Here is a 22,619-nt window from a genome sequence, read left to right as displayed (position 1 = left end):
CTATTCCATTGGTCTACTTGTCTGTCTCTATACCAGTACCATGCATTTTTTACCACAATTGCTCTGTAGTAAAGCTTTAGGTCAGGCATGGTGATTCCACCAGAGGTTCTTTTATCCTTGAGAAGAGTTTTTGCTATCCTAGGTTTTTTGTTATTCCAGATGAATTTGCAAATTGCTCCTTCTAATTCGTTGAAGAATTGAGTTGGAATTTTGATGGGGATTGCATTGAATCTGTAGATTGCTTTTGGCATGATAGCCATTTTTACAATGTTGATCCTGCCAATCCATGAGCATGGGAGATCTTTCCATCTTCTGAGATCTTCTTTAATTTCTTTCTTCAGAGACTTGAAGTTTTTATCATACAGATGTTTCACTTCCTTAGTTAGACTTATGCCAAGGTATTTTATATTATTTGTGACTATTGAGAATGGTGTTGTTTCCCTAATTTCTTTCTCAGCCTGTTTATTCTTTGTGTAGAGAAAGGTCATTGACTTGTTTGAGTTAATTTTATATCCAGCTACTTCACTGAAGCTGTTTATCAAGGTTAGGAGTTCTCTGGTTTAATTTTTAGAGTCACTTATATATACTATCATATCATCTGCAAAAAGTGATATTTCGACTTCATCTTTTCCAATTTGTATCCTCTTGATCTCCTTTTGTTGTTGAATTGCTCTGGCTAGGACTTCAAGTACAATGTTGAATAGGTAGGGCGAGAATGGACAGACTTGTCTAGTCCCTGATTTTAGTGGGATTGCTTCCAGCTTCTCACCATTTACTTTGATGTTGGCTACTGGTTTGCTGTGGATTGCTTTTATCATGGTTAGGTATGGGTCCTGAATTCTTGATCTTTCCAAGACTTTTATCATGAATGGGTGTTGGATCTTGTCAAATGCTTTTTCTGCATCTAAGGAGATGATCATGTGGTTTTTGTCTTTGAGTTTATTTATATAATGGATTATGTTGATGGATTTCTGTATATTAAACCATCCCTGCATCCCTGGGATAAAAGCTACTTGGTTAGGATGAATGATTGCTTTAATGTGTTCTTGGATTCGGTTAGTAAGAATTTCATTGAGGATTTTTGCATCAATATTCATAAGGGAAATTGGTCTGAAGTTCTCTATCTTTGTTGGACCTTTCTGTGGTTTAGGTATCAGAGTAATTGTGGCTTCAGAGAATGAGTTGGGTAGAGTTCCTTCTACTTATGTTTTGTGGAATAGTTTGTGCAGAACTGGAATTAGATCTTCTTCAAAGGTCTGGTAGAACTCTGCACTAAACCCATCTGGTCCTGGGCTTTTTTTGGCTGGGAGACTATTAATGACTGTTTCTATTTCTTTAGGGCATATGGGACTGTTTAGATTATTAACTTGATCCTGATTTAACTTTGGTTCCTGGTATCTGTATAGAAATTTGTCCATTTCATCCAGGTTTTCCAGTTTGTTGAGCATAGCCTTTTGTAGAAGGATCTGATGGTGTTTTGGATTTCTTTAGGATCTGTTGTTATGTCTCCCTTTTCATTTCTGATTTTGTTAATTAGTATGTTGTCCCTGTGCCCTTTAGTGAGTCTAGCTAAGGTTTTATCTATCTTGTTGATTTTCTCAAAGAACCAACTCCGTGTTTGGTTAATTCTTTGAATATTTCTTCTTGTTTCCACTTGGTTGATTTCACCCCTGAGTTTGATTATTTCCTGCTGTCTACTCCTCTTGGGTGAATTTTCTTCATTTTTTTTCTAGAGCTTTTAGATGTGTTGTCAAGCTGCTAGTGTGTGCTCTTACTAGTTTCTTTTTGGAGGCACTCAGATCTATGAGTTTCCCTCTTAGAAATGCTTTCATTTTGTCCCATAGGTTTGGGTATGTTGTGGCTTCATTTTCATTAAACTCTAAAAAGTCTTTAGTTTCTTTCTTTACTCCTTCCTTGACCAAAGTATCATTGAGAAAAGTGTTGTTCAGTTTCCACGTGAATGTTGGATTTCCAATATTTATGTTGTTATTGAAGATCAGCCTTAGTCCATGGTGTTCTGATAGGATGCATGGGACAATTTCAATATTTTTGTATCTGTTGAGGCCTGTTTTGTGACCAATTATATGGTTAATTTTGGAGAAGGTCCCGTGAGGTCCTGAGAAGAAAGTATATCCTTTTGTTTTAGGATAAAATGTTCTGTAGATATCTGTTAAGTCCATTTGTTTCATAACTTCTGTTAGTTTCATGGTGTCCCTGTTTAGTTTCTGTTTCCACGATCTGTCCATTGATGAAAGTGGTGTGTTGAAGTCTCCCACTATTATTGTGTGAGGTGCAATCTGTGCTTTGAGCTTTACTAAAGTGTCTTTAATGAATGTGGCTGCCCTTGCATTTGGAGCATAGATATTCAGAATTGAGAGTTCTTCTTGGATAGTTACAAGTTTTTATCCAATTATTTCTTCTTACTTATTTCTATTTAGTATTAGTCCAACTTGAATAAGTCAAAATCTGTCCCTAAGACTGTCCTGTAGGTATTTTTTGTATGATAATTTTGTTTATTTACAAGCCTTTTGTATAATAAAAAATATTTTTTATACAACACATTATTGCAAAAAAAGGGGGGGGGGGTTCAATAACTTCCCTGAACAATCAGTGGTAAGGCAACCATGGACTGCAAGACCCAGGGTTCAACCAACAGCTTCACAGTATGTAAATAAGGACATACACAAATAAAACAAAATAATAAGATGAAGTAATTTTCAACATAGGAGAATACATATAAATGTACAAAGAGTCAATTTTTCAAATATATACGAGTATGTGTGTCTATAAATATATCGGCCATAATATATCTTCTTACATGAAATATGAATAAATATTTTTATACCCTTTGTAAAATAATAAAACAGCTGAATGCAGTCTTTTTATACAAGGCTTACTTATGTACACTTTTATTTGCTCTGTAAACAAAGATCAAGTATTTTACCACTGTTGTTATGTTGACAAAGAAATCTATGTGTTTCATAACACTAGAATCTTACTCAGACCAAGATTTTATACCAATTTCCTTGTTAAACAGTTAAAGTTCTCAGATATAATTATTTTGTCTAAATGTTTCAGTGCAGACTATAGACATTGCTCATTAATTGTGAATTAAAATTAATCACACATTTCAGATGTTTCCTGTTTTACCAAATAAAGTTTTTGCAAATTCTAATCCCAATGATTCTACTAATAACCATTTGTAATACACTGTAATGATTTCATTGTTTTTTATGCTATTTTGGTGAATTGAAACCTTATACTATTTCAGTCATCATCTCCATCATTATTTCTACAATGGGAAAATATGAAATGGATCATTAATGTTACTGCCATCAGTAACTGTACCCATGTACAAAAATGTATCAATTAATTTTCTATTCCTACCATAAAATTTTCAACAAAATCAAGCTAAGGAAAAAAGGATTTGTTGGTTCCGGGACTCAGCAGAACTTAGGAAATTGGTCTGAACAGGTTAGAGGGTGCGCCAGAGAACCAGACAGCTTCTGGAACAGGCGGAAGCACAGAGCCGCTGAGGCAGCACCCTTGGCGGGCCGCAGACAGCTGGCCACCGTCCGGACCAGAGGACAGGTGTCCGCCTGGCTTGGGAGGTGGCCTCAGCCTCAGCAGCAGCGGTCGCCATCTGGGTTCCGGGACTCCGCAGGACCTAGGAAATTGGTCTGAACAGGTTAGAGGGTGCGCCAGAGAACCAGACAGCTTCTGGGACAGGCAGAAGCACAGAGCCACTGAGGCAGTACCCTTTGCAGGCTGCAGACAGCCGGCCACCATCCAGACCAGAGGACAGGTGTCCACCTGGCTCGGGAGGCAGCCTCAGCCTCAGCAGCAGCGGTTGCCATCTTGGTTCCAGGACTCCCTGGAGCTTAGGAATTTAGTCTGCACAGGTGAGAGTCTGCACCACAGAAGCTGACAGCTTCTGGGAACTGCCAAAGCAACACAGCTTCTGAGAAAGGCCCTGTTTTGGGCCTTCTTCTTCGACCAGGAGGAGGTCCAAAAACAAGATATCTGCGCACCTTCCCTGTAAGAGAGCTTGCCAGCAGAGAGTGCTCTGAGCACTGAAACTCAGAGGAGAGAATCTGTCTCCCAGGTCTGCTGAGAGACAGTAACAGAATCACCAGAAGAACAATCTCTAAACAGAGTCAACTATAACTACTAACTCCAGAGATTACCAGATGGCAAAAGGTAAACGTAGGAATCCTACTAACAGGAACCAAGACCACTCACCATCATCAGAACCCAGCACTCCCACTTCGCCCAGTCCAGGGCACCCCAACACACCCGAAAACCTAGACCTAGATTTAAAAGCATATCTCATGATGATGGTAGAGGACATCAAGAAGGACTTTAATAAATCACTTAAAGAAATACAGGAGAACACTGCTAAAGAGTTACAAGTCCTTAAAGAAAAACAGGAAAACACAATCAAACAGGTAGAAGTCCTTACAGAAAAAGAGGAAAAAACATACAAACAGGTGATGGAAATGAACAAAACCATACTAGACCTAAAAAGGGAAGTGGACACAATAAAGATTACTCAAAGTGAGGCAACACTGGAGATAGAAACCCTAGGAAAGAAATCTGGAACCATAGATTTGAGCATCAGCAACAGAATACAAGAGATGGAAGAGAGAATCTCAGGTGCAGAAGATTCCATAGAGAACATCGGCACAACAATCAAAGAAAATGGAAAATGCAAAAAGATCCTAACTCAAAATATCCAGGAAATCCAGGACACAATGAGAAGACCAAACCTACGGATAATAGGAGTAGATGAGAATGAAGATTTTCAACTCAAAGGACCAGCAAACATCTTCAACAAAATTATTGAAGAAAACTTCCCAAATATAAAGAAAGAGATACCTATGAACATACAAGAAGCCTACAGAACTCCAAATAGACTGGACCAGAAAAGAAATTCCTCCCGACACATAATAATCAGAACAACAAATGCACTAAATAAAGATAGAATACTAAAAGCAGTAAGGGAAAAAGGTCAAGTAACATACAAAGGCAAGCCTATCAGAATTACACCAGATTTTTCACCAGAGACTATGAAAGCCAGAAGAGCCTGGACAGATGTTATACAGACACTAAGAGAACACAAATTCCAGCCCAGGCTACTATACCCAGCCAAACTCTCAATTACCATAGATGGAGAAACCAAAGTATTCCACGACAAAACCAAATTCACACATTATCTCTCCACGAATCCAGCCCTTCAAAGGTTAATAACAGAAAAAAACCAATACAAGAACAGGAACAATGCCCTAGAAAAAACAAGAAGGTAATCCCTCAACAAACCTAAAAGAAGACAGCCACAAGAACAGAATGCCAACTTTAACAACAAAAATAACAGGAAGAAACAATTACTTTTCCTTAATATCTCTTAACATCAATGGTCTCAACTCCCCAATAAAAAGACAAAGACTAACAAACTGGCTACACAAACAAGACCCAACATTTTGCTGTTTACAGGAGACACATCTCAGAGAAAAAGATAGACACTACCTCAGAATAAAAGGCTGGAAAACAATTTTCCAAGCAAATGGTATGAAGAAACAAGCTGGAGTAGCCATCCTAATATCTGATAAGATTGACTTCCAACCCAAAGTCATCAAAAAAGACAAGGAGGGGCACTTCGTTCTCATCAAAGGTAAAATCCTCCAAGAGGAACTCTCAATTCTGAATATCTATGCTCCAAATACAAGGGCAGCCACATTCATTAAAGAAACTTTAGTAAAGCTCAAAGCACACATTGCACCTCACACAATAATAGTGGGAGACTTCAACACACCACTTTCACCAATGGACAGATCATGGAAACAGAAACTAAACAGGGACACACTGAAACTAACAGAAGTGATGAAACAAATGGATCTGACATATCTACAGAACATTTTATCCTAAAACAAAAGGATATACCTTCTTCTCAGCACCTCATGGTACCTTCTCCAAAATTGACCACATAATAGGTCACAAAACAGGCCTCAACAGATTCAAAAATATTGAAATTGTCCCATGTATCCTATCAGATCACCATGCACTAAGGCTGATCTTCAATAACAAAAAAAATAACAGAAAGCCAACACTCACGTGGAAAATGAACAACACTCTTCTCAATGATAACTTGGTCAAGGAAGGAATAAAGAAAGAAATTAAAGACTTTTTAGAGTTTAATGAAAATGAAGCCACAACGTACCCAAACCTTTGGGACACAATGAAAGCATTTCTAAGAGGGAAACTCATAGCTCTGAGTGCCTCCATGAAGAAACAGGAGAGAGCACATACTAGCAGCTTGACAACACATCTAAAAGCTCTAGAAAAAAAGGAAACAAATTCACCCAAGAGGAGTAGACGGCAGGAAATAATCAAACTGAGGGGTGAAATCAACCAAGTGGAAACAAGAAGAACTATTCAAAGAATTAACCAAACGAGGAGTTGGTTCTTTGAGAAAATCAACAAGATAGATAAACCCTTAGCTAGACTCACTAGAGGGCACAGAGACAAAATCCTAATTAACAAAATCAGAACTGAAAAGGGAGACATAACAACAGATCCTGAAGAAATCCAAAACACCATCAGATCCTACTACAAAAGGTTATACTCATCAAAACTGGAAAACCTGGACGAAATGGACAAATTTCTGGACAGATACCAGGTACCAAAGTTGAATCAGGATCTAGTTGACCTTCTAAACAGTCCCATATCCCCTAAAGAAATAGAAGCAGTTATAAATACTCTTCCAGCCAAAAAAAGCCCAGGACCAGATGGGTTTCGTGCAGAGTTCTATCAGACCTTCAAAGAAGATCTAATTCCAGTTCTGCACAAAATTTTTCAAAAGATAGAAGTAGAAAGTACTCTACCCAACTCATTTTATGAAGCCACTATTACTCTGATACCTAAACCACGGAAAGATCCAACAAAGATAGAGAACTTCAGACCAATTTCTCTTATGAATATTGATGCAAAAATCATCAATAAAATTCTCGCTAACCGAATCCACGAACACATTAAAGCAATCATCCATCCTGACAAAGTAGGTTTTATTCCAGGGATGCAGGGATGGTTTAATATATGAAAATCCATCAATGTAATCCAGTATATAAACAAACTCAAAGACAAATACCACATGATCATCTCGTTAGATGCAGAAACAGCATTTGACAAGATCCAACACCCATTCATGATAAAAGTTCTGGAAAGATCAGGAATTCAAGACCCATACCTAAACATGATAAAAGCAATCTACAGCAAACCAGTAGCCAACATCAAAGTAAATGGAGAGAAACTGGAAGCAATCCCACTAAAATCAGGGACTAGACAAGGCTGCCCACTTTCTCCCTACCTTTCAAACGTAGTACTTGAAGTATTAGCCAGAGCAATTCGACAACAAAAGGAGATCAAGGGGATACAAATTCGAAAGGAGGAAGTCAAAATATCACTTTTTGCAGATGATATGATAGTATATATAAGTGACCCTAAAAATTCCACCAGAGAACTCCCAAACCTGATAAACAGCTTCGGTGAAGTAGCTGGATATAAAATTAACTCAAACAAGTCAATGGCCTTTCTCTACACAAAGAATAAACAGGCTGAGAAAGAAATTAGGGAAACAACACCCTTCTCAATAGTCACAAATAATATAAATTATCTCGGAGTGACTCTAACTAAGGAAGTGAAAGATCTGTATGATAAAAACTTCAAGTCTCTGAAGAAAGAAATTAAAGAAGATCTCAGAAGATGGAAAGATCTCCCATGCTCATGGATTGGCAGGATCAACATTGTAAAAATGGCTATCATGCCAAAAGCAATCTACAGATTCAATGCAATCCCCATCACAATTCCAACTCAATTCTTCAACGAATTAGAAGGAGCAATTTGCAAATTCATCTGGAATAACAAAAAACCTAGGATAGCAAAAACTCTTCTCAAGGATAAAAGAACCTCTGGTGGAATCACCATGCCTGACCTAAAGCTTTACTACAGAGCAATTGTGGTAAAAACTGCATGGTATTGGTATAGAGACAGACAAGTAGACCAATGGAATAGAATTGAAGACCCAGAAATGAACCCACACACCTATGGTCACTTGATCTTCGACAAGGGAGCTCAAACCATCCAGTGGAAGAAAGACAGCATTTTCAACAATTGGTGCTGGCACAACTGGTTGTTATCATGTAGAAGAATGCGAATCGATCCATACTTATCTCCTTGTACTAAGGTCAAATCTAAATGGATCAAAGAACTTCACATAAAACCAGAGACACTGAAACTTATAGAGGAGAAAGTGGGGAAAAGCCTTGAAGATATGGGCACAGGGGAAAAATTCCTGAACAGAACAGCAATGGCTTGTGCTATAAGATCGAGAATTGACAAATGGAACCTCATGAAACTGCAAAGCTTCTGCAAGGCAAAAGACACCGTCAATAAGACAAAAAGACCACCAACAGATTGGGAAAGGATCTTTACCTATCCTAAATCAGATAGGGGACTAATATCCAACATATATAAAGAACTCAAGAAGGTGGACTTCAGAAAATCAAATAACCCCATTAAAAAATGGGGCTCAGAACTGAACAAAGAATTCTCACCTGAGGAATACAGAATGGCAGAGAAGCACCTGAAAAAATGTTCAACATCCTTAATCATCAGGGAAATGCAAATCAAAACAACCCTGAGATTCCACCTCACACCAGTCAGAATGGCTAAGATCAAAAATTCAGGTGACAGCAGATGCTGGCGAGGATGTGGAGAAAGAGGAACACTCCTCCATTGTTGGTGGGATTGCAGGCTTGTACAACCACTCTGGAAATCAGTCTGGCGGTTCCTCAGAAAATTGGACATAGTACTACCGGAGGATCCAGCAATACCTCTCCTGGGCATATATCCAGAAGATACCCCAACTGGTAAGAAGGACACATGCTCCACTATGTTCATTGCAGCCTTATTTATAATAGCCAGAAGCTGGAAAGAACCCAGATGCCCCTCAACAGAGGAATGGATACAGAAAATGTGGTACATCTACACAATGGAGTACTACTCAGCTATTAAAAAGAATGAATTTATGAAATTCCTAGCCAAATGGATGGACCTGGAGGATATCATCCTGAGTGAGGTAACACATTCACAAAGGAACTCACACAATATGTACTCACTGATAAGTGGATATTAGCCCAAAACCTAGGATACCCAAGATATAAGTTACAATTTCCTAAACACATGAAACTCAAGAAAAATGAAGACTGAAGTGTGGACACTATGCCCCTCCTTAGAAGTGGGAACAAAACACCCTTGGAAGGAGTTACAGAGACAAAGTTTGGAGCTGAGATGAAAGGATGGACCATGTAGAGACTGCCATATCCAGGGATCCACCCCATAATCAGCATCCAAACGCTGACACCATTGCATACACTAGCAAGATTTTATCGAAAGGACCCAGATGTAGCTGTCTCTTGTGAGACTATGCCCGGGCCTAGCAAACACAGAAGTGGATTCTCACAGTCAGCTAATGGATGGATCACAGGGCTCCCAATGGAGGAGCTAGAGAAAGTACCCAAGGAGCTAAAGGGATCTGCAACCCTATAGGTGGATCAACATTATGAACTAACCAGTACCCCGGAGCTCTTGACTCTAGCTGCATATATATCAAAATATGGCCTAGTCGGCCATCACTGAAAAGAGAGGCCCATTGGACAAGCAAACTTTATATGCCCCAGTACAGGGGAACGCCAGGGCCAAAAAGGGGGAGTGGGCGGGTAGGGGAGTGGGGGTGGGTGGTTATGGGGGACTTTTGGTATAGCATTGGAAATGTAAATGAGCTAAATACCTAATAAAAAAAAAAAGAAAAGGAATTTATTTCCTAGGGTCAAAATGAAGTTCACAAAGTCATAGAATGAATAAAAACCTAAAGCTAAAAAAAAAAAAAAAAAAAAAAAAAAAGAGAAGTTCATGGAAATTTAGTGTAATGTGTTAATAAATTCCTTATAAATCAAAGAAAAATCAAGAATGGAAATGTTATTTTGAAATGAACCAAAGATAAAAATATTTTTTTCTGTTTTATCTATGAAATATTTTGGAATCCACAATGAGACAGTTCCAATAAGCTTCAACTGCTCAATTAAATTATTCTTTCAATCTGTTAAAAAAAAAAAAGAAAAAAGGATTTACTTCAGATGCTAGTTTCTATGGGGTACAGTCCTACATGGCTGAGAAGACACAGTAGCATGCAGGTAAGACACAGCTGTAGCAGAAGGCTGGCTCCTCACATTGCATCCAAATAACACGAAGCAGAGAGTGAGTGAAAACGAGGACAAGAACAGAGAGAGACCAGGAAGTGGAGCAGAGTGATATATGGAACTTCACAATGTGACCCACCTTCTTCAGGTAGTTTACAACTTCTGAAAAATTCAACAACCCTTATACAATTTTTCTCTACTGGATAAGAAATAAGAGGATATTTCACTTTCTAACCAGATCAGAATGTCTTATGGTCAGTCCTTGTGTGTGCTTTGATTTCTTCAAAGATCCACTATATTTTCATCTTCCTTCCCATCCTCAATCCTGCTTACGTCTAATTCTTAAAAATATTGTCATTAGTCACCCTAGTAAAATGTCAGTGGGGGTGGATTAACATTGCCTCTCACATGAAATCAAACACTAGAAATAACTAAGCTTTGTGAAGATGTGTCCAAAGCTAAAACTGAACTCTATGTCTCATGGCAAACATCTACAAGTAGTGGTTTTAAAGGAAAAGTTCCTGAACCAAACAAAAAGTGATACTCTGGTGGAGGCATGGCCTCTGGAAAATTGAAACACCCTGACTTTTACACAGAGACAGTTTTAACATTCTGCTTAGAAGATCAAAGTAATTTAATGCCCACATTCTGAAGTGCAACACATAGTTTTGCACAAACTGGCTGTTGTTGATCTGTAGAAGGATGAGAAACAAAAGAAAGCTGCATAAAAGAACTACAGACACTAATTCACAAGACTGAAGCCATGGTGCTGAATCCATGGCAGAAATTGAAGCAGAAAGTGCTGATATAGATAGAAGCTGTAACTTTTCAAAAGATCTAGCTATTATCATTGTTAAAGGTAGATACAGGAAAAAGTCCACTTTCCATGTAGTGCAAACATACCATTCTTGAAGAAGATGACAATTATTAAATTTCTAACAGTAGACATATCAAGACTAGGCTCTCTTTCTTGTTAGGAGCCCTTGTGTTGCTGTCAATGTTCATGCACTCTGTAAGATGTTCATAAAGGTACATTCTGTCTGGACCTCATAACTTGGACTTTAAAGACCAACAGCACAATAGTGCACAGCTAAATACTTAAATCTGCTGTGGAGACATGCTGTGAATAAAAATTCCTTTTAATGTTATTTCCTACCAACATGTGTGTGGTCTTCCAAGAGCTCTGATGGAGAGGAACACTGAAATTAATATAGTTTTCATGATTGTTAGCATAACATTTTTCAAAGCCCTAGGTACCCAGATTGTTTTCAACTTTTCAGATGTATCATTTAAGAAATACATTAAGCCTGCCTTCCCCATTGTTTCTTCTAATGGTTCTGGCAAATCAAGCTGAAAACATTTTGGAAAGATGTCACAAATTCTAGGTGCCTCAACATTTCTGACTCACAAGAAGTGGTAAGAGATATCATCATTTATATGAATTGGAATAAATTTTTTTCTATCCTCAGGTTTGATTTTGAAGTATGTCCAGTTATCCCATTCAAAAGCTCCCAACCAGGACAGCCATTGATAAACTTTGCTTTCTCCCAAATATTGTACAATAAACTACCACTTGCCTTTCAAATCTAATATCTTTCATTTAGGAAATTGGTCGTAAAATGAATAGTTACTTCCTTTGTTGTATTGGTGATACACTGATATTTGCTCCATAAAATTTTAAAGGGATTTTCCTGTATTGGATATTAGAAGTGGTTCAAAAATTTATTGTTTTTATTATTAGAGGAAGGCTATATACCTGGAACTCACTTTGTAGACCAGGCTGGCCTCGAACTTGGAAATTCGCATGCCTCTGCCTCCTGAGTACTGAGATTAAAAGTGTATGCCACCACGCCCTGCTCCTGCTTTATTTTTTAAAGGTACTTATTTTGGGTGAACCTAAAGAACACACGTGGTATATACTCACTGATAAGTAGGTACTAGCCAAAAAGAAGCACGGAATACCCACGATACAACTCACAGATCATATGAAACCCAAGAAGAAAGAAGACCACACCAAAGTGTGGATACCACAGTCCTACTCAGTAAGGGGGTACCTACTGGGGGTAAGATAACAATTTCTGAGAAGAAGAGAGAAAGAGGGATCTGAGGGTAAGAGAGGAGGGGGAAGGGAAAAGGGGGGCCAGTTAAGTTATGGAAGGAGATGAGGGAGAAGTACAGAGGGTCAGTTATTTGAAAGTAGCTGTGAAGCAGTGGGAGAGAAGAAACTGGGGATAGGCACTAAAAGTCCCAGATGTCAGGGACTCAAGAGGTACCCAGGACCCAACAGGGAGGACATTAGCCAAAATACCCAACAAAAGGGAGGTAAAAATTGTAGAGACCATGTCCAGTGAATAGGCATGGCCCCCTGTTGAGGGATGGGGCCAAACACTCATCTCAAAAATATTAATCCAGAATTTCTCCTGTCAAACGAAATGCAGTGCCAAGGAATTGAGCAAAAACTGAAGGAATGGCCATCCAGAGACTGCCTCACCTAGGGATCCATCTCATCTTTTAACACCAAACCCAGACACTATTGCTAATGCCAAAAAGTGCTTACTGATAGGAGCCTTGTATAGCTGTCCCTTGAGAGACTCTGCCAGAGCCTGACCAATACAGATGCAGATGTACCGAGCCAAACATTGGACTGAGTGCCAGAACCCCAATAGAGAATTTAGGGAAAGGGCTGTAGGAGCTGAAGGGGTTTTCAACCTCATAAAAAGAACAACAATATCAACAAAGCTCTCAGGGACTAAACCACCATCCAAAGAGTACATAGGGGGTACCCATGGCTCCAGCTGGATGTGTACCAGTGGATGGCCTTTTCTGGAATCACTGGGAGGGGAGTCCTTCAGTCCTGTGAAGGCTTGATTACTCAGATTAGGGGAACAACAGAGTGCTGCAGCTGGAGTGGGTGGGTGGGGGAGCAGTGGGGAGGGAGAGGGGATTGGGGCTTGTAGAGGGCAAAATCAGAAGTAAGATAACATTTGAAATGTAAATAAAATAACCAATCTATAAAACAGCCCAATTAAAAAAAATCCAGTTTGATATATTTTAGCTATTTTTAATTTTTATTTTATTATTTTATTTTTATTAGATATTTTCTTCATTTACATTTCAAATGCTATCCCCAAAGCCCCTATACCTCCCCCCACGCCTCATGCCCTGCTCCCCAACCCACCCACTCCTGCTTCCTGGCCCTGGCATTCTCCTGTACTGGGACATATTATCTTCGCAAGACTAAGAGCCTCTCCTCCCATTGATGGCCAACTAGCCCATCCTCTGCTACATAAGCAACTAGACGCAGAGCTCTGGGGGTTACTGGTTAGTTCATATTGTTGTTTATCCTATAGGATTGCAAACCTCTTTAGCTCCTTGGGTACTTTCTCTAGCTCCTTCATTAGGGACCCTGTGTTCCATCCAATAGATGACTATGAGCATCCACTTCTGTATTTGCCAGGCACTGGCATAGCCTCACAAGAGAGAGCTATGTCAGGGTCCTGTCAGCAAAATCTTGCTGGCATATGCAATAGTGTCTGGGTTTGGTGGTTGTATATGGGATGGATCCCCGGGTGGGGCAATCTCTGGATGGTCCTTCCTTCCGTCTCAGCTCTGACCTCTGTCTCTGTAACTCCTTCCATGGGTATTTTGCTCCCCATCCTAAGAAAGAGTGAAGTATCCACACTTTGGTCTTCCTTATTCTTGAGTTTCATATGTTTTTCAAATTCTATCTTGGGTATTCTAAGTTCCTTGGCTAATATCCGCTTATCAGTGAGTGCATATCATGTGTGTGTGTGTGTGTGTGTGTTTTTTTTTTGAGGTTGGGTTACCTTAGCTTTTTAAATATTGTTTCATTTCCTTGTCTTCTGGCTTGCTGAGTGTCTGATATAAAGTATATGATATTTTGATATTTTCTTTGGCTGGTATTTCCAGTAATTTGAAATTATGTATGTGTGTGTGTGTGTATAATTATATGAAATTATAATATATACTGTATATACATTATATAAATTATATATATAATTAATATTATATAAAGCATATATATGTTTTTTCTGTGTAGTGTTTGTATATGTGCATATGTGTATTTATTTATATACATATGTATATATACATATATGAATGTTTGCACGTGTGCATGCCCCATGTGTTGGAAAATTCAGGCTTCAAGATGACCTCTGAAATTCACAGAACCATTATTTGTTGTTTCTAATTGCTTCTGAAATTTTTATTTAATATTTTTCTTTAGTATTTTCTTTTAACACATTTTTGTAATTAAAAAAAATTTATTAGTTTTTTAGTAGCAAATAGGTTTTCTAAATTCACATTAGGCATTAAGTTGACTTGCCCAAAGCTTGTCTCAAAGTTCTTAGATGTATAATATTTGTTATCTTATTATATATTCAGTTTTTTATCAAGCTTTGTATGGGGTGGGGGGTCACAACTTGTATCTCAAGGCAGATTAGGCCACTTATGCTAAGGAAGCCGACTTAAAGTACCAAAGAGAAACAGAAAGCATAACAAAGAAATTGTATCCAAAGTAGCCACATTGGTACTTAGAAAAAGAGATTAGTGCGCCTTAGTCTGTCCAGGGTTTTAATTAAGTGAGATCAAGATCTAAGGATATGAAGACCTAAGCAGCCCAGTTCAAGATATGTTCCCAGTCACCATCATTATCTGGGTTTACTAGGTGTGTGAAATGCATTCCCATGAGGGAAATTCTCCTCTGGCTTTTGTCTTGTTCTCTTAGCATAAAATACCTGGGAAACAGTCATTTCTTTGAAGTCTATTGCTTCAAGAGTTGGACAGTCAAGATGAGAGTTATAATGTATCATTAGACTATCTTCATTTCTGTCAGACCTGTTATATTTCCTCCCTTTCTGTTTTAACAGTTCAATGTGAGTTGAAATAGGTTTATATCCTTTCTTGTTGTATATGATTTCCCAAAGGATAGAAGAACATACTCATCTGCATCACTAGCCTTTTCGTGTGTTTCCATTTGTCTTTGTTTTCATAGTTTCTGTTAAAACTACTTACAGAGGCTATCTCTTCTTCCACTGTCTATTAGTGTCTTGAAAATAAATCTAACTGTTTTGAGTGACTGGGATGCTGTTCTTCTAACTACTTTTGATTTTGTGACTGTTGTTTTCATTGGCCTTTTCATTAGTCTTGTGATTTTATTTTCCTTGTTAGATGATTTGGCTCAGGATGTTAAAATGAGATAGCTTATATATAGAATGGTGCAATTTTCCTAGCTTTCATGGGAACATTGTTTGATTGATAGATTTTTTTTATTAACATTCTCAGGATTTAATTTGATTTTGAGTTTGTTTTGTACTATTTTCTCAGTCACTGAAAACAGACTTTGGAATTTATGAGATGTTCTTCATGGTAGGTTTCTGAGTTCAGTTTCTTAAATATCTCCTCCCAGCTTAGTTCCAGAAATTCCTTGTGACTCAGAGACAGTATTTTTCTGACAGTCTCTTAACTATGACATAATATTGTTGATGGTTAGATTCTATTTGCTAAGTGGCTGTAGCGAGAAAGAATTCTCTAAAATTCTCATTCAGTTTCACAAACGTACTTTCTCCTACATGGCAAGGATGTGGTTTCCAAAGACATCTGTGAATCTGAGATCTCCACACTCTCCCGCTGAGGAGAGAGATTTGGTTGCATGTATGTGCTTCTCTCACCAGAGCTCTAAATCTTATCACAGTGTGGGTATCCTATCTAAAAATAATACTATTATCCCACAGAGGGAGGGAAATAGAGATTTGAGCAGATTCATGGCCCTTCTGCTCATCTCTGTCAGGTCTGAACTATAAAAAATGTTGTCATGAACTTTTATCACTCTTACATGTAGTAATTTCATGGGGTTCATAGAGAGAAAACATTTCAGGGTTGTCCTTGTAGCTTTTGGGTCTGATGTCTTGAGGGGTTTTCCACTCTCCTAGCAGTTCAAATGTTCAGAGAAATTCTCAAATGGCTTTCCCTGCATTCTAATTATGAATCTGTTCAATGTACAGGTAAAACATCTGCCTTTCCAGTAGGTGACTCTATTTTCAGTTTTATTTTTTCCAGATGCTTTCCCTCAGAACTCAGTAATCTGAATGTGTCAAAGGAAGTTGTAAAATTCTAGTATTCACTGTTTTGCTTGAGAATTTTTAAGTAATGGTTTTAAATTATTTTTATAAACAATAAATAGATGGTACCAATAAATAAAATTTGTTACTTCTTGCCAATCTCCAGTTATCCCAATGCATTTTTCTTTCCTTTCCTCAGATGTTTCATAATACTAGAACCAAAAACATCTAGTTCTACAAGCACTGGAATGTATAAAATTTTTCAACAAATTTTGTTTATAATTTTAAAATAACAACTATTTAGATTTGTTATTTGTGTCAAACAATCACTCTTTTAGATACTGTACTATAATTATCCAACGAAATAAAATAATAGTGCAAACAAAAATACATTAATTAGTAACTACCTTAGAAAACTGACATACTATATAATAATAGTAAATTAATTTTACCTTTCCTTGATTCAGGTTTTATAAGTCTGCCTTTTCTCCTCCTTTATTGGGTTTTCAAAAAAAGAAAAAAGTAAAGAAAAAAAAAACATTAAATGTATCCCTAGGTCCTTCCTAGCCCTCTAAATCCATCTATGTACAACCATTCAACCATTATAATACTGTATTGGCAGTCTATTATGCTAAAACAAGTGAAAATTATTTTCTTTTTAGAACATAAACTAGAGTATTATAACATTTTGGCCTTTTATTGATTATTCCCTTTTTAAAACTTTTAGTGTAAGACCACATATAATAGATATTCAACATTATTTCTATTAATGATAATTTGCATATTCTAAACTAGCAATGCTAAAATACCATCTCTGTGCAAAGAAATTTATTGTTACTATTAACCAAGGACATATGAACATTCTTTAGGACCATGGTATTTAAAATGAAATTTTCTCTGGGCCATGTACATCAAATTTGAAACCAAAATACTCTGAACCAGTTATGGCTTTCCTCTTTCTAATAATTCACTGTAATTAGATTCAAATCTACATAATAATTTTCTACTTCTGAGAATTATCACAAACACCCCATCACCCCTAGAAATTCCACTTTCTTTAATCCTTAGAGAGGACCATGATGAATTCAAACAATGCTGTAAGCCATAGTGATAATTTCACACTCATTCATTTGGTATCTGGACTTTAGAATTTTGTGACTAGTTCTCTTTTCTTTATTTAAACAAATAATGTGGCAACTTGAAGGATCGCTTTAAATATTTTCTAAAGTGATAAGTATCTTAACCTTATATTAAAGCCTACACTACAGTGTGCAAGTGCTTTGTGACATTGTTTCTAGATACCATCAAAGTCTAGCTTGGTGAACGTATGAGTTTCATATGGTGGCTTACAGTACTATGGATGAGGGATTACCTGGATTAGCAGAAATATCTTATATACAGCAGAATCAGCCCAGGCAGTTGTTTCTCCTCTCCTTAATAGCCCTGCTTTATTTATAAAAAATGTCAGTTTTTATCTTGGAGAAAATTCCTACACAACAGAAAGTAATCTTGGGTCCATCTCCAATGATGAAGATGCATATTTCATTCCATTCTTCCTGATTTTCAAATATCTCAGTTCCCAGGATTTCAAAAACAATGAGTCTATTTCTCGGAAGGAGTCAAAGGTTTTACTCCTTGCAATGAGCATATTGCTCTTTATGTGTAGACTTTTCTTATCTGATGTCTTTCCAAAGGTCTTTCACAGAAAGCCCATTTTTTTTGGTTGGGGGGAGGGAAATCCTATTACTTTAGTAAAAAGCGGTTGTCTAATTACTTGTTCCTGAGTGGGAAAAAAAAAAAACCTTCATGCAGCTAATGAGATTCAAGAATGTGAGTGATCCCTTTTACAGTGTGTCATGTGGGCTTTATCTCCACACTTCATGCTTCTTGGGCTCACTCCTCCTACCTTCCTATGTAAAGGGAAGATAGGGCTAGCCTGAACTGTACAGGATCCCGATGACAATATTCTGTCAGTAAATAAAACATTTTGTGACAATAAGCAGTAATTGGCAGGCATTGGAAGCCATAATAGGAAGTAAAATAATGACAATGGATGTCATTTTATGTAACCCAAAGAGTCTCCCTTTTTGGCTCTATTTTTACCTATTCTAATTCTGAAGAGGAATGTGAAACATATCTACAAATTATCTGCTTGGTTTATTTACAGACCACTCAAAAATTTCCAAGGACAATGGAGAACTTGTATTTTTAATTTGCTTGATTAAATGACCTCATAAACTGTTTTTTTGCCATATAAAAAGCAGTTAGCTCCTAATGGTAAACTCCAATCTTCTTTTCACATGGTAGACATACTGATGACTATGAAATTGGCAGTTTTTCCTGCCTCGCTCAACAGGACATCTAATTATACAAGCTTTAGGAGAGAAATTTAGACTTATTAAGAGAAAAAGAAGACTACATTTAGTACAAGCACAGTACTTCTAGTTTGAGAAATACAAAACAGGAAATTCAAATAGAAAACAACCTTTATTAGTTATTTTATTTCTGCAAGGAAATGTCTGCCAGAGGCCAGAAATGCAAGTTTTGTTTTAACTCATAGTGCTATGCTGGGGAAATTCGGGATGCTTTCCTGATGGGAGGAAGGGCTCTTGTTCTTGATGGTAAAAGTATGATGTGTGTTGCTCAGGTTTTCTGACCCACAATCACAATAAGATCATGCTTTAACTCAAAGCCTTACACCCCAGTTATCCTCTGACTCTTCTAATGGCTCCAGAGCCTCCCCCAAATGCAATCCGCTGGAGATTGAATATTCAAATGCATGAAACTGTGGAGACATCTCACATTCAAACTATGCTGAGAACCTCAAACACTCTCACAAAAATATTACAAAAGCAATAATGAGCTAAGGTCAAGTACCATGAATGCAACTACAGGTAAACAAACATACACATCAGAGGGTGGTGTTTCAGCTTAGTTTTTAACAGGTTCTAATATAACAGCTCCAGCTTCATATAATGTACTTTTCTTCCACTTTGTCTTTTTTATATTTAATATTTTATTATTTTTATGTATTTGCTTGTATGTGCACATGTATGCATGAGTATGTATGTAAGTATATGCATGTATGTGTATAAATGTGTGTGTGTTTGTGTGTTTTGAATGTACAGGTGTCTGTCAATATAGAAGAGAATGTTGGACCCATTGGAAGTGCACAGCTCATTGTGAACCACTTGACATAGGTGTGGGGTACTGAACTCTGAGCCCCAGGTAAAAAACACTCATAACAGCTAAAACATCTCTCTAACCCCTTGCCATGGTGTTTGGTCTTAAATATAGTTCAATTCTATACTAGTATTAAAACACAGCACAGTATTTTTGATAATGCAGTGATTGCAATAAAATTTGCTACATCAAATTACAATGAGTTAACTGTTACATATTTTATGGAGCATGCTGAGTACATCAAAGCTTTTGTGATTTAAAGAATGGCATTGCAGGGTAGAATCAGTTTTCTGATATATCATCTGTCTGTTTTTTGTTTTTGTTTTTGTTTTTTCCTGATAATGCTGGAAGACAGAGAAGGTTAGATAGCTAGTCAGCTAGAAAAGTCTTTATACCCCATTTTTAACATTTTTAATCTATATTAAGATTTTCGTACCTGGTAAATTAACAAAGCTACCGTGTGCCAGGCAGTGGTGGCGCTCGCCTTTAATCCCGGCACTTGGGAGGCAGAGGCACGTGGATTTCTGAGTTCGAGGCCAGCCTGGTCTACAGAGTGAGTTCTAGGACAGCCAGGGATACAAAAAACAAAACAAATCAAACAAAAACAAAACAAAACAAAACAAAACAAAACAAAACAAAACAAAACGAAAGCTATCTTGTCCAATGTCCAGTAGCATCTGTGCTCTTATGCTTGCCTTAGCATCATGGTTAGTCTCAAGAACTATCCTGATCCACTATTACATTTTATATTCATTGTCTGTGAACTAAGTTCCCAACTTCATAGCATCATCCTTTTCAGACTTCATTAGTATTCAGATCTCCACTTGGTTAGTGATATATGTGTATATATACAAATCCACACCCAGATACATATGTACATGTGAGTGCACAAATATATATATATATATTTTTGTACATATATAATTTATATAATATAATGTGAGATATATACATATATGTATATATATTTGTATATATGACATATATAATATAATATGTGACATATATACATACACACATATAATTTATGTATATATGTGTATGTGTAAATATATATATCATTCTCTACTAAAAACCTAAGCAACCATGATCTTGGAATGCAAACACCCAATACTTAAATGGCATTTGTCATTTAGATTGATGCTTCCAATATCAACACAAAGAGAATGTCAGAATGTGCCACTTCTTTACTCACTACTTTGGCTTAGGACTCTATCCATCCTACCAATGAGGGTGATATACAAGTCAACATTCAATTTAAAGGTCATGTACTAACCAATGTGGTCACAAACACACCTTACCACAACCTTTAACAGTAACTGCATTAAACTCTTACTTTTCTTTTACAATTCTTCTTATTGTTCTTCAAGATGACACACCTGAAACACAATCATCAAGACTTAAGTCATTACTACTTGATAGACAGTGTTGTTTCATAAAAAAACTTTCATTTCCTTTTATTCAAATTTCATAAGTAATGTGCTAATTCTATTACACATTTAAATTTTACCACAAGCACTATTAACCACTATGTTTATTGCTGGTAAACCATTACACCTGGAGATATAAGCTGTTTTTACAAACTAGTTGAACATAGCACTGTTTATCACAAACCTGCATTATTCCATTTGAAACTGTACTGCCAAGAAAACAAAAATAAAAAACAAAACAAAACAAAACCTTACCCTCAACTTCCTACCCAAAACAAAGTTTCCTTTCCTTCAATCTCTTTATTTTTGACCTTTGCATGTCTATGATTTGATACTAAAAAATCTAGAAGTAACTTGTAGGAAAGGAACTCCAAAATATTTTCATACATGTGTTTTTATGTATATTTGTTTGTATTCCTTAGACTATGCATACTGACACTTGAAAACCTAACACATCCTTTATCCAAGTTATTCAACCTGTACAGTTATGTTACTCTGAAGTTACATACCTGCTTTAGAGATTTTGTTCTAGATTATGCATCTATTATGTCTATTATGTAAATTATGTCTATTATGCAAATGGATGTTGGGTGTTGGGTATTTTAGGCTTTTTCACTTGTCATAAAATTTTCTAGTCATAAAACAAATGCAAACCAATGGCAAGAGTTCCAAAAACCCTTTATTCATGGACACTGACATTAGTTTGCATCTCTGTTGTATATTATATTTAAATCATTTAGATTTACACAATTTTGTGTTCATGGACTTATTAACAGTTAATAGATTCAGGCACATTACCTTATTAAATATCTGCTACAATGATACTAATATGTAACATTGGTTAAACATCTACTTGCTGAAGAGTGTAGCATATGCACCACAGACAGTTGTTAATAAAAATAAATAGAGCTGAATAGTATGCCACTGTGTAGATGTACCACGTTTTCTTTATCCGTTTTTCCATTGAGGTTCATATATGTTGTTTCCAGTTTCTGGCTATTAAAAACAAGCAGTTGAGCAAGTGTCATTGTGAGTTGTTGGAGCATCTTTTTGGGAATATGTGTAGGAGTGGTATAACTGGATCTTGAGGTAGAACTATTCCCAGTTTTCTGAGAAAACACCAAATTGATTTTCAAAGTGGATGTACTCCCACCAACATTGGAAGAGTGTTTCCTTCCTCTACATCCTTGCTAGCATGTACTACCTCTTTGAGTTTTTATCTTAGTCATTCTGATGGTTGTAAAATGAAATCTAATCGTAGTTTGATTTGCATTTCTCTGATGACTAAGGACTTTGAACATTTATTTAAGAGCTTCTCAAGCAATCGAGAGTCCTCTGTTGAGAATCCTCTGTTTTTTCAGTCAAACTGCTGGAACTTGAGAACATCATCCTGAGTGAGTAACCTAGTCCCAAAAGGACATGAATGGTATGTACCCACTGTTAAGTGGATATTAGCCATAAAATGGAGATATCATGCTACACTCTATAGACCAAAGAATCTAAACAAAAGGAAGTCCTAAACCTTCCTTATCTAGAAGGGGAATCTTATTTAGAAGGGGAAATAAAAAAATTCATAAGAAAGAGATGGAGGGAGGGAACTGGGAGGAAGAGGAGATGGGGAGTGGAATTGGGCATTCAGGATTAGGTATGGGGAAGCACAGGAGACACAGATG

This window comes from Mus musculus, chromosome 6 (genome assembly GCF_000001635.26).
Source record: "Mus musculus strain C57BL/6J chromosome 6, GRCm38.p6 C57BL/6J".
NCBI classification, from domain to species: Eukaryota; Metazoa; Chordata; class Mammalia; order Rodentia; family Muridae; genus Mus; species Mus musculus.
The sequence above is the reverse complement of the archived record's forward strand: the minus strand, read 5'-3'. Positions refer to the sequence as shown.